At 33.7% G+C, this 12910-nt stretch overlaps 1 pseudogene; it reads right to left on the bottom strand.

The window, feature by feature from the left end:
* Positions 1 to 1024: 1024 nt before the first annotated feature.
* On the bottom strand, positions 1025 to 9302 carry LOC141549594 (14-3-3 protein zeta/delta pseudogene; annotated as a pseudogene).
* Positions 9303 to 12910: the final 3608 nt, after the last annotated feature.

The following is a 12910-nucleotide window of genomic DNA, read 5'->3' as shown; positions in this document are numbered from 1 at the left end:
TGTTTTTTGTGGCTTGCCAACAACAAAAACAAGGAAATAAAAATATTGTATTGATAGAAATGCAGGTGTCTTTTAGCTGAAGGGATTAAAACTGAAATAAAAAAGGAATCCCAATTAGCAAAACAATTAGTCAGGTAAAAGTTCTAAGTTTATTTATGGTAGAGGGAAAATAAAAATTAAATGGATTGCATTAAAAACTAAGATCAATTATATAATATAAGAATTAGCTGAGGCAGCCAATGAAGATGAGAATGTACTAGTTAAGTATCCTAATGTTTTGAAGAAAATTATCAAAGAAGGTGGATACACTGGTCAACATTTTTTAAAAAAGTTAAATGAAACAGGCTTATTCTGGAAATATTTTCCAGAAGTTACTTTTCTAAGAAAAAACAAAGATAACCAGAAATTTAAAGTGTTTAAGTAATGCCTTTCATTGGGATATGATAGGAAAAGGGATTTTAAATTAAAATCAATTATTGTTTATCAATCTTGAAGTCCTTGAACTCTGAAAGGCTAAAACCATTCTGTTCTTTGGTAGTCAGGTTAAAAAAAAAAAAAAAAGCATGGTTGAGTAAAGTTGTTTTTGAAGATTGATTATCAAATGATTTTAGCCCAATTTAATTGAATATTATTGCAAAAACAATAATATCAACTTTAAAGGATTACTAATTTTAGATAATGCTCTAAGTCATCCAACTATATTTGGTTCATTACATGAGAATATGAGCTTGCAAGTTCACTAAGATTTGCATAAAGCTCTCAGTACTTGCCAGCATATATATGAAAATTTATAGAAAAAAATCATTTATTCTATACTAATAAACCTCGAATGACAACAGATAATTCCTTGAATGTTAAATGAGTCTACTCTTCAAATATTAAACCTAAGCCCTGTTGGAAAATACAGAAATCCAAAGAAAAGTTACATAAACTTATCGTAAGTTGTAAACAAAACTCTTTGTCCAATAGCATGGATGATAAATAGTATAAATTTTAGAATGAAACAAAAAAGTTGGAAGGATGGCTAATTTTCCAATTCTTCTTCTTCAGCTTTATTTCTTTTGATATCCCTTGTCCAAGGTGTCTAGTGGTCTCCCAGTAATTGCACTTTTAAATTTTATATGATTCTTACCTTAATGTACCAAGTTTAGCAAGGGCTTTATCTGAAGTGTTTCCAAAAGAGCAAGTTTTCTCTGAGAGTTCTAGATCTCATAATGGAACACAGAGTAGTTCAGGTCCAGATGCAATCTTGTAGAATATGTTAATTGCTTCTTTTTTTTCTAATTTCAAATGCTTTTTGATATGCTTCTTGTAATTGAGTCAATATTTCTTTCTAGTCATCAACAGCAGCAAATTCAGGAAAATAATGATAGTAACATCCTTTCATTTTCAAATGGAAAACTTTGCTTTCTGCTTGTCAAGCATTAGGAATCAGGAACTTTTCCAAAAGACACATTACATCATTGCAAAGATCTCCTACTTTGGCCTCAAATTTCTTTCTATATTCTTGGACCATCTGCTGTTTTTTTTTTTTTTTTTTTCCACTTATCTTCCCTCTTTTGCTCAATACTTGAAACAACTCTCCAAGATGACCTTCAGGTTCCTACAGCATTTTTACAAGAAATACAAAGATTCCTTTCCCTACTAGATAATGCATCTCCTTGCTTGGGGAAAGACTTCATGTAGGCTGCCATGCCATCATATCTCTCAGTATGCTCAGCAAATTTGGTCTTTTGTACCAGATCATTTTTCTTCCATAACTGAGGATTCTGTATACAGAATGAGTGATGGTGGAGGTCAGTGGGTAGGGACAGTAGTTAGAGCAAGATTCTATCCTATTAAAAAACAATGACGAATATCAGAGGGAATGTGGGAAAATTAGAACACTAATACATAGTTGGTGGAGTTGTGAACTGATTCCTCTATTCTGGAGAGCAATTTGGAACTATGCCCAAAGGGCTATAGAACTGTGCATACCCTTTGACCCAGCAGTGTTTCTATTAGGCTTATATCCCAAAGAGATCCTCTTTCTCTTCCCTCCCTACATATGATTTGGCAGTTACATTATAAAGTTGGGGGCAGAGAGGGGAGAAGGAATTTGCCATGTTATCTGTAAAGGCAAAATACAGATTTACAACCAAGAATAACTTATCTGGAAAAAAGTGAATTTAATGTCATGGGAGTGAGGAGAGGAGAAAGAATGAACCTTTAATAGAGTAGAAAAATTTCAAGCATTCCTAATTTCAAAAATCAAAGTTGAGGGAACATGGCCTCAGTTATTTCCAAAATCCCCAAGTACTTGTTTCTATTAAAAGTACTGTGCTATCTCACAGAAAATGCATGTTGGTAGACTTAATAAACTGGACTGCCCAATCTAGAAAGCAATTTGAAACCATGTCAAAAAAATCTTTAAAATGGGCATATTTTTTGACCTATGATAGATACTGCTTTTAAGCACATCCTCAAAAGAGGTCAAAGAAAGAAGAAAAGTATCCATATGTACAAGAATACTTCTAGGAGCATTTTTTTTTGATATACAAAAGAATTGGAAACTAAAGGAGTGCTGATCAATTGAAGAATGGCTGAACAAGTTATGGTTTATAAATATAATTTCTTGTACCACAGGAAATTCAGAAGTAACAGTTTCATAGAAACTTGGGAAAATGTACATGAAGTGATGCAGAGGAAAGGAAGCAGAATCCAGAGAATGATTTAAAGAATAATGAACATTAAAAGAAAAAAATACAACAGACTTTGAGGGACTTAAGAACCCTGTGAATAGGACACAAAAAAATCCATCTAAATCATTAGCATTTTAATATATTACCACCAAAGTCTAACTGCAAGAGATACAAGAAGAAATTCCACTTAAAATAACTGCTGATAATACAAAATATTTGGGAGTCTACCTGTCAAGGCAAAGTCAGGAATTATATGAATACAACTACAAAACACTTTCCACACAAATAAAGTCAGATCTTAACAGTTGGAAGAATGTCAACTGCTCATAGTTGGTAGGCTGAGCAAACATAAAAATGACAATACTAACTAAATTTATTTATTCAATGCCATACCAATTAAACTCCTAGTAAATTATTTTACAGAGTTAGAAAAAATAACAAAGTTCATCTAGAAGAACAAAAGGCCAAGAATTTCAAAGGAATTTATGAAAAAAATGCAAATCAAGGTGGTTTAGCTGTACCATATCTAAAACTAAAAAGTAGCAGCCATTAAAACCATTTGATACTGGTTAAGAAATAGACTAGTCGATCAGTGGAATAGTTTAGGTTCACAGGACAAAATAGTCAATAACTATAGTAATCTAGTATTTGACAAATGCTAAAACCAAAGCTTTTGGTATAAAAACTCTTTATTTGACAAAAAACTGCCGGGAAAATTGGAAACTAGTATGGCAGGAATTAGGCATTGACATACACCTAACACCATATACCAAGATGTCAAAATGGGTTCATGATTTAGACATTAAGAATTATATTATAAGCAAATTACTAGAACATAGGATAGTTCACCTCTCAAAAAATTGATGCAGACAAGATTAGAAGGGAAGCAATAAATTGAGAAAACATTTTTACATTCAAGGATTCTGATGAAGGCCTCATTTCTAAAACATATAGAGGCTCAATTTTTAAGAATTCAAGCCAGTCCCTGGAAAGATTTACATTTACTGATTCTAAGTTGAATGAGCAGGACCAGGAGATCATTATACATGGCAACAACAAGACTATATGACAATCAGTTCTGATGGATGTAGCTCTCTTCAACAATGAGTTGATTGAGGCCAGTTCCAATTGTGCAGTGATGAAGAGAACCATCTACATCCAGAGAGAGAACCGTGGAAACACAACATAGCATTCTAACTCTACTATTATTTGCTTGTATTTTGTTTTCTTTCTCAGTTTTTCTTTTCCTTTCTTCTTTATTTGATTTTTCTTGTGCAACAAGATAACTATATAAATGTGTATACATATATTGGATTTAACATGTATTTCAATATATTTAACATATATTGGACTACTTGCCAGCTAGGGGAGGGGGTGGAGTGAAGGAGGGGAAAATTTGGAACAAAACATTTTGCAAAGGTCAATGTTGGAAAAATTACCCATGCATATGCTTTGTAAACAAATTAATTAATTAAAAAAGAATTCAAGCCATTCTACAACTGATAAATGGTCAAAGGATATGAATACACAATTTTCAGATGAAGAAATTGAAACCATTTCTAGTCATATGAAAAAGTGCTCCAAATCATTATTGATCAGAGAAATGTTAATTAAAACAACTTAGGTACCTCATACACCTATCAGATTGGCTAAGATGACAGGAAAGAACAATGATGAATGTTGGAGGGGATGTGGGAAAATTGGGACATTAATACATTGTTGGTGGAGTTGTGAGCTGATCTAACCATTCTGGAGAGTAGTTTGGAACTATGCCCAAAGGGCTATCAAACTGTGTATATTCTTTGACCCAGAAGTGTTTCTACTGGGCTTATATCCCAAAGAGATCTTAGAGGAGGGAAGGGGACCCACATGTGCAAAATTGTAGCAGCTCTTTTTGTAGTGGCAAGACATTGGAAACGGAGGGGATACTCATCAATTGGCGAATGGCTGAATAAATTATGGTAGAGGAATGCTATGGAATATTATTGTTCGGTAAGAAATGACCAGCAGGATGATTTTAGAGAGGTCTGGAGAGACTTACATCAACTGATGCTGAGTGAAATGAACAGAACCAGGAGATCATTGTACACAGCAACAACAAGACTACAACGAACAATTCTGATGGACGTGACTCTTTCCAACAATGAGATAACTGATGGCAGTTCCAATGATCTTGTGATGAAGAGAGTCATCTACACCCCAGAGAGAGGATTGTGGGAACCAAGTGTGGATCACAACATAACATTCTTACTCTTTGTTATTGTTTGTTTGCATTTTGTTTTCTTACTCATTTACTTTCTTTTTTTGATCTGATTTCTCTTGTGCAGCAAGAGAAGTATAAAAATATGTTTACACATATTGGAGTTAACATATATTTTAACATGTAACATATATTGGATTGCTTGCTATCTAGAGGAGGAGGTAGGAGGAAAGAGTGGAAAATTTGGAACACAAGGCTATACAAGGGTCAATGTTGTCAAATTATCCATGCATATGTTTTGAAAATAAAAAGCTTTAAAAATTAAAAAAAAAGATTCTATCCTATCCTATCCTCCTCCTATTTAGGGGAGGAGGTGGGGAAAAGAAGGGGAAAATCTGAAACATTAGGCTATGCAATGAGTCAATGATGAAAATTTATCCATGCATTTGTTTTGAAAATTAAAAGCATTTAAAAAAAGAAAAGAAAAAGAAAAAAATATTCTATCCTATTACTTCATAATCAACTTGAATCTTATGGAACAGTAATATTCTATTACAAGCCTATGCCACAATTCATGTAGTCATTTAAAATGTACCTATTTTCCCCCCAATTCTTTGTTGCCACAAAAAGTGCTAAGATAATTTTGGAGTATATGGGATCTGCCTTTCTGTCTTTAACCTCCACATATATTATATGCCCAGAAATAAGAACTTTTATAAAAATTGATCTTGATCTTTTAAGATCATGTATTCATAGTGGATTTAGGGCCAGGTCTGGAATTAGGAAGATTTATCTTGGTAAGTTCAAATCTAACTCAGACACTTACTAGCTCTGTGATGCTGGACAAGTCATTTAACCTTGTGTACCTGGGTTTCCTCATTTATAAAATGAGCTGGAGAAGGAAATGGCAAAGAAAACCCCAGTTGGCATCACAAAAAATTAGATATGACTAAAAAAATGACTGAACAACAAATTTAAATTTATATATAACAATAAAACTAACACTAGATAATAGTGATAAGTGCAAATGTCATAGGTCAAAAGAATTATTAAGTAGTACCTTGGAGAAAAAAAAAATAGTAAAAAACACCAACAGGTTACATTAAAATAAGAATGCTATATCTATTATTTTCTGTAGGATGCTCCAAATAAACAGAAGCAAATTAGTGATGCGGAATGCTTATATCAATAAGAAAAGGGGAAAGGAATGTCATGAAGACTTGAGCACAGTTTAGATCAGTTCCTAACATGGAGGTATCATGCCTCTTTGCCTTTCCTCCCCCATGGGTGGGAATAATCTCCTTCCAATGGCTGTGTAGTCAGGATAAATTTTAGGATTTCCAGACTGGAAGAATTTCTCTCTTTTTTTGCTGAATCTAGAATTTGAGGGCCACATATTATTTACCCAAAAAATGGGTGGTGAACTGAACTGGAAGGGGGATATTTTCCTTCCCCATTAACTGTTTTACCGTGGTTCTAAAAATGGATGTGCTTCATTTGTTTTTTTGTTCTTAGTTTCAGCTACCACTTGTGATGGAATGGACCTGGAATTTTGGGCTATTATTACCTTGAAGGCAAGATTTTGATGGTATGTTGCAGCTAATCAGCCTAACAAAAAAGCCCAGAGAAGTCAGGGCATCTGGAACTTGGCAGAAGTCTGGGTTTTAAATTTAGAATTTGAGATTGCTCTATAGGAATGGAGGTAAACTACAAATTTAATCCCAGTCCTTTCCCAGAAAGGAACATAAGGGGATATAAGGGAAATTAAGCCCTATCTGTTGTAGAGTAAATTTGTATAATTTGTTATTATTAAAGTAAATAATCCTTTGTAAAAATTTAATCCAACTGTCAATCATTACATAGAAAGGTGACACATCTCATCCTTACAGGAAAATCAATATTGAGAACTGGACTCATTTGCAAAATCTCATAATATAAACATTACATCATTGCAAATTTCTCTTAATTTGGTCTCAATCTCTAGATATATTCCAACCCCTACTAAAGCTACTTAAGAAGGGTGGAATAAAATGTAATATATCTGGTCTTCAGTGGGGAGCCAAAGTAGTCCATGTTACATTAAGATTAGCCTATACTTAAAGAAACAAGAGAAAGAAGAGGGGAATACAATAAGGAACAAAGAAAATATTTTAATATCAGGACAGAAGTTAAATAGAAAGCAAAAATTTAAGTGCTAAAAATTGTTTTGAAAACACAAATAAGTTTGATAGTTAACAAATTTAATTGTGAATTCTTCTAACTCTTCCAAGAAATAATACTTGTGCTATATAAACTGTCCTTTTGATTAAATTTTACATAAGTATGATGATAGGTATATAAAGACAGTTCCTGTCTTCAAGAATCTTATAATCATGTTGGGATATGTGAGAAATCAGGCAGATGAACATATAAGAATAATTTAAAGTAGAATGTGATAAAAGTAAGTTAGAAGTCTAGATACACTAATGTAATACATTTGTGAAAGTAGAGATCATTTTCAAATAGGGACTCAGAGAAACTTCAGAAAGAGGTGACACCTGATCTTGAAAGATCTTGAAAGAAGAGTAGAATTTCAATTTATAGAAATGTGTAGTAATCATACTCCAGGAAACAGAGTTAGCATGAGGACCTATACTATGGCAGATTCTGGAGGAACAACAATCCTCACTTTTCTCAAATATGAATAAAAAGGACAGAATTAAATTAAACTAGGAAGGGAGCTTGGAGTCATATTGTGACAACAAACCTAGCAAAAATATAGTAAATGATAACAGCTGGCATTTATATCCTGCTCATTATGTGCCAAGCACTATGCTAAATACTTTTGAAATATTATACCATTTTATCTTTATGACAACCCTAGAATAATACAGGTGGTGTTATTATCCCTATTTTACAGTTGAGAAAACTGAGGCAAACTGATTTTATTTTATGTATTTTTTGATTTGGGGTTATACAGTTAGCAAATATCTGAGTTCACATTTGAACTCATGTCTTCCTGATTCCCTTTCTCTGCTCTAAATACTGCACCACCTTGCTACTTCTAACTAACAAAGAAAATTACATGAAAACACCATTAATGAATAATGAAACAAAAATATTAAAATCCTAGCAAATAAAATATAGTTATTCTATCTCAGACCATTTCACTTTCTTCTGGAACACAGAAGGTTTTCACAGAAAAGACAGACTGCCTAGGTTTTGTTACAGGTACTTTTTAATTCATTAACCCAGTGATTAGTATCTCAGTATCAATGAACATTAACTTTTACAAAGGATCATTTGATGAGAAGATTTTTTTTTAAAAATAGAAATATAAACTTGTTTCTGAACTTGGTTCACACTTTCCACTACATAATCTTAGTCCCTATAAATTAGAAGAATAGAAACTAACTGGTACTCTGGAATAGATGTCAAAGGAAGAGATGGAGAAGGAAAAAAATTTCATGGTTTGAAAGATATGTATCATCTATCAAAATAATGTCTCTCATCAGCTACCCCAAATATAACTATTATTCTGTGCTAATGATTATCAAATCTACCTTTCCTACCCCAATCTGTCTATAGAATTCCAGCTCCACTTCTCACATCTCCAACTTCCTTTCACATATTTCAAATTGAATGTCCAATAGACCTCTTAAACTTAATATGTCCAAAACAGAACTTGTATTTCTTCCTAAATTCAATCCAGAGATTGCAGTCCCCATCTTGGGGTGATTCTTATCTATGTCCTCCCATAAATCCTTCAGAGATGTTATATCCAGACTCCTAGATCTCTTGACACCATATGGATGTCAGTGGATCCCACAGGTTTTCCACTCGTTATTTCTTTCCTTCACTACATTTCAGATTATACAAATCTCTGATTATATTTTCTCTGTGTTTCTCTGGTTCCTCAGCCTATTCATGATCACCATACATATCTTCTTTTGTTTTTGTTTTTAGTTAAAATTTTGTTGATTGTCCCATAAAGGTGTCCCAGATGTAGCACAGAGAATGTTGACTTTCTTTCAGGAAACAGGAAACTACCAACTAGAAGCAATCTTGCCCACTATCCAGAGTTGGACCACAGATCCAGAGAAGCATCATCCTTTTTGTTTTCTTCTCTTTGTAGCTAAATACCTTGAAAAGGATGGCTATGACAGATAGTCTTGCATCTGACCTTATCCAGCCACCAGAATTCTAAAGTTACAAGTGCTTTCTTAGTTGCCAAATCCAATGCCTTTTCTCCCTCCTCATTTTCCTTGACCTTTGACGCAGGCGATTGCAGCTTTCTTTCCTTGGTACTCTTACTGGATTTTCAGGAGACCACTCTCCTGGTTTTCTTCTTTCTTGTCTGACCACTCCATTTCTGTCTTCTTTGTTAGTTCTTCCACTAGATCATGCCTTCTAACATAGATGTCCTTCAGGATTCTGTCCATGGCCCTATTCTGTACTTTTTTTGGTGATCTCATCAGCTGTCCTGATGCTAATGATTTGCTAAAGATTCTCAAATCAACCTTTCCTGCCCCAATCTCTCTACTGAATCTATCTCTCACATCTCCAATTTCCTTTCAGATATCTCAAACTGAATGCCCAGTAGACATCTTAAACTCAATATGTCTAAAACAGAACTCATCTTTCCCCCTAAATTCTACCCCTCTCCTACCTTCCCTATTATTGTAGAGAGCAACACTATCCTCCCAGTCCCTTAGGCTTGCAACCTAAGAGTCATCCTGGATTCCTCACTATCTCTTGCCCTCTCTATGCAATCTGTTGCCAAGGATGACTGATTTCACTGCTGAAACATATCTCTTGAAAATGCCCCCTTCTCTCCTGTAATACTGCCACCATTCTAGTACAGACTCTTATCACCTCATGACTTGATTACTGCAATAATAGCCTCTTGTTGATGGATTTGCCTACCTCAATTCTCTCCCTACTCCAACCCCATTTGCCTTTCAGCCATTAAAGTAATTTTCCTAAAGTGCAGGTCTGATCACCTCCTCTTTCCCCCCCCAAATCCCAATGGTTTCCTGTTGCCTATAAGATCAAATACAAAATACTTTGGCATTCAAAGCTCTTCAAAATCTAGCCCCCTCCTATCTTTCCAGCCATCTTAAACTTTATTCCTCAAGCCATGTTCTTGGATCCAGGGACACTGACCTTCTGACTATTTCATGAACCAGACATTGTTTCTTGGCTCTGAGCATTCACTCCAAGTGTTCCCGAATTCCAGGAATGCTTATTCTCCTCCACTCTGGTTACTGAATTCTCTGGCTTCCTCTATGTACCAGCTACAATTCTACTCTCTATAAAAAACCTTCCTAATATCTCAATTCCATTCTCTCCATTATTTTCTATTTATTCTGTATATAGTTTGCTTTTATATTTATTTGCAAGCTGTTTCCGTACATTATAGAGTGTAAACTCCTGGAGGACAGGAACTGGGTTTTACCTGTTTCTATCCTGAAAGCTTAGTATATGCTTAGCATTAAGAACCTCATAAGTGCTTGATAAATGCTTATTAAATTGATGAAGAAAAAGACCTGATTTAGAGAATACATCCTGGATAAATAATAGACATTATGTCTTAAGCTATGTGCTAAAGAAGAAGTACAGGAAAAAAAAAAAAAAAAAAAAAAAAACAACCGAAAACCAAAACTACAGCAGCTGTGTGACTCTGAATCTGGCTCTGGCTCTAAAGCAGGAAGTCCGCAGTCATTATGTAAGGCTAGAAAAGTGAGTAACCAAAAAAAAAAAATCCTATCATAAAGAGAGGGTCGTTCAGGCTACAAATCCAGAATATTCAAAGTTTCAAAGAAATCACAACTTGGGGAAAAATTCAACTAAAACTCTTGGAAGAGATAAAGCAAAGTTTTTTTTTTTTTTTTTAAGAGCTTAAATATGACTTTATAATTTAAATGAGTAATAGAGAAAATAATTGGAAAAGAAATAAGATCTGTGGAAAAAAGAAGTAGAAAAAAGAATTAACTCAGCAAAAGAAGTACTACAAAATTTTACCCAAATAACTTACTGAAACTTATGAAGAACTATTGAAAATTACAAGAGACCAAGGGACTTAGTAACTATTTGAGACAAAAAAAAAGAGAGAGATTGGGAAAAAAATGGAAGAATGCATAAGATATCTCATATAAAAAATAGTTGACCCTTTCATCAGATTGAAGAGGAAAAAATGTAAGAGTTTCTGTGGACTATCTGAATTCTATGACCCTCTGCATATTGTATTTTAAAAATCTTAAAAGAAAGCCTTCCAGATCTCTTGGAACTAGAAAACAAAGTGAAAATAAAAAGAACTAGCGATCACCTCCTGAATGAAACACCAAAATAAAATCTTCCAGAAACATTATAATCAAAATCTAGAACTTACCAGTCAAAAGAAAAATGCTGCAAACTGTCATAAAGATAATAAGTATCAAAGAGTCATAGCTAGAGTGACACAGATTTTTAGTAGCTATAACCTAAAAGGAAAGGAAAGCTTATAAAATATTTCAGAATGCAAAAGATATAAACTAATTAATGGGAATTACTTAGGCAGAAAAGTTGAGCATGATTAATCTGCAGTAGAAAATACAATGCCAATGAAATATATTTCCATGTATTCTTGGTGAAAAGACCAAAACTGCATAGAAAAATTGAAATAAAAAGACAGAGGTAAGAGGAACATGAACTTGCACTCACAATGGACAAAATGGGGATGAACTGTTTATGTGCTAATATGGAGAAATAATATATCTCTTTTAAGAGCCTCATCATTATCAGGGGATGTAGAGAAAATCTAATGAGACAAAGATTGGTGGGGGAGGGTTGCTATTATGGCTTGATGATCTTAAAAGAAGAAAAGAGTAAAAGGAACTAATAGAGAGGGGGCATGAAGAGGAAAAATGAGGGAAATCATGTCATGATATGCAAATAGAAGAATAGACAAAAAAGAAGGAAGGAACACAAGGGAAAGGAGAAAACATATCATTTGTACCTCACTTTCAATTGAACCAGTAAAAGTTGGGAAGACCACATACAGAGTTGAATATAGAATTGTATTTCACTTGAAAGGGAAACAAATGGGAAAAGAGAGTAGGTAATGATAAACAGGGTTGATTAAGGAAGGGATTTATCCTTAGCAAAACAAACAGTGGACAAATGAGTAAAGAAGGATTTAATTGGAAAGAAAAAAAATGATAAATTGCTATTGAGTTCTGGGTGAGGGAAAGACAAAAGAGACTAGTAAGGAGAGGCAGATTTCATCAAATCTAGAGTCCTAGGGCTAAATATACTACTCTCTCATCACTTTTTTTATTAAAATTTTATCTTATTCTGAACTTAAGAAATAAAATAGGCATTTCCATAGAATAGAAAAAAAAAAGATGATTTGCACATGAAAATCTTTCTGTATGTGGCCAAAGGAGAACTAGAGATCATTATTAATCACAAAATAGAAAATTTTTATTACACCAAATTAAAAAGCTTTTGTACAAACAAAATTAATGCAACAAGATTAGAAGGGAAGTAACAAATTGGGAAAACTTTTTTACAGTTAAAGGTTCTGATAAAGGCCTCATCTCCAAAATGTATAGAGAATTGACTCTATAAGAAATCAAGCCATTCTCCAATTGATAAATGGTCAAAGGATATGAATAGACAATTTTCAGATGATGAAATTAAAACTATTTCCGCTTATATGAAAGAGTGTTCCAAATCACTACTGATCAGAGAAATGCAAATTAAGACAACTCTGAGATACCACTACACACCTGTTAGATTGGCTAAGATGACAGGAACAAATAACGATGAATGTTGGAGGGGATATGGGAAAACTGGAACACTGATGCATTGTTGGTGGAGTTGTGAAAGAATCCAATCATTCTGTACAGAGAGGCTTGGAGAGACTTACATCAACTGATGCTGAGTGAAATGAATAGAACCAGAAGATCTCTGTACACTTCAATGTTGTATGAAGATGTATTCTGATGGAAGTGGATATCTTCAACATAAAGAAGATCCAACTCACTTCCAATTGATCAATGATGGA

The sequence above is a fragment of the Sminthopsis crassicaudata genome, chromosome 1 (assembly GCF_048593235.1).
Source record: "Sminthopsis crassicaudata isolate SCR6 chromosome 1, ASM4859323v1, whole genome shotgun sequence".
In the NCBI taxonomy this organism is placed as follows: Eukaryota; Metazoa; Chordata; class Mammalia; order Dasyuromorphia; family Dasyuridae; genus Sminthopsis; species Sminthopsis crassicaudata.
Note: the sequence above shows the minus strand (reverse complement) of the source record. Positions and strands in the feature narration are given on the sequence as shown.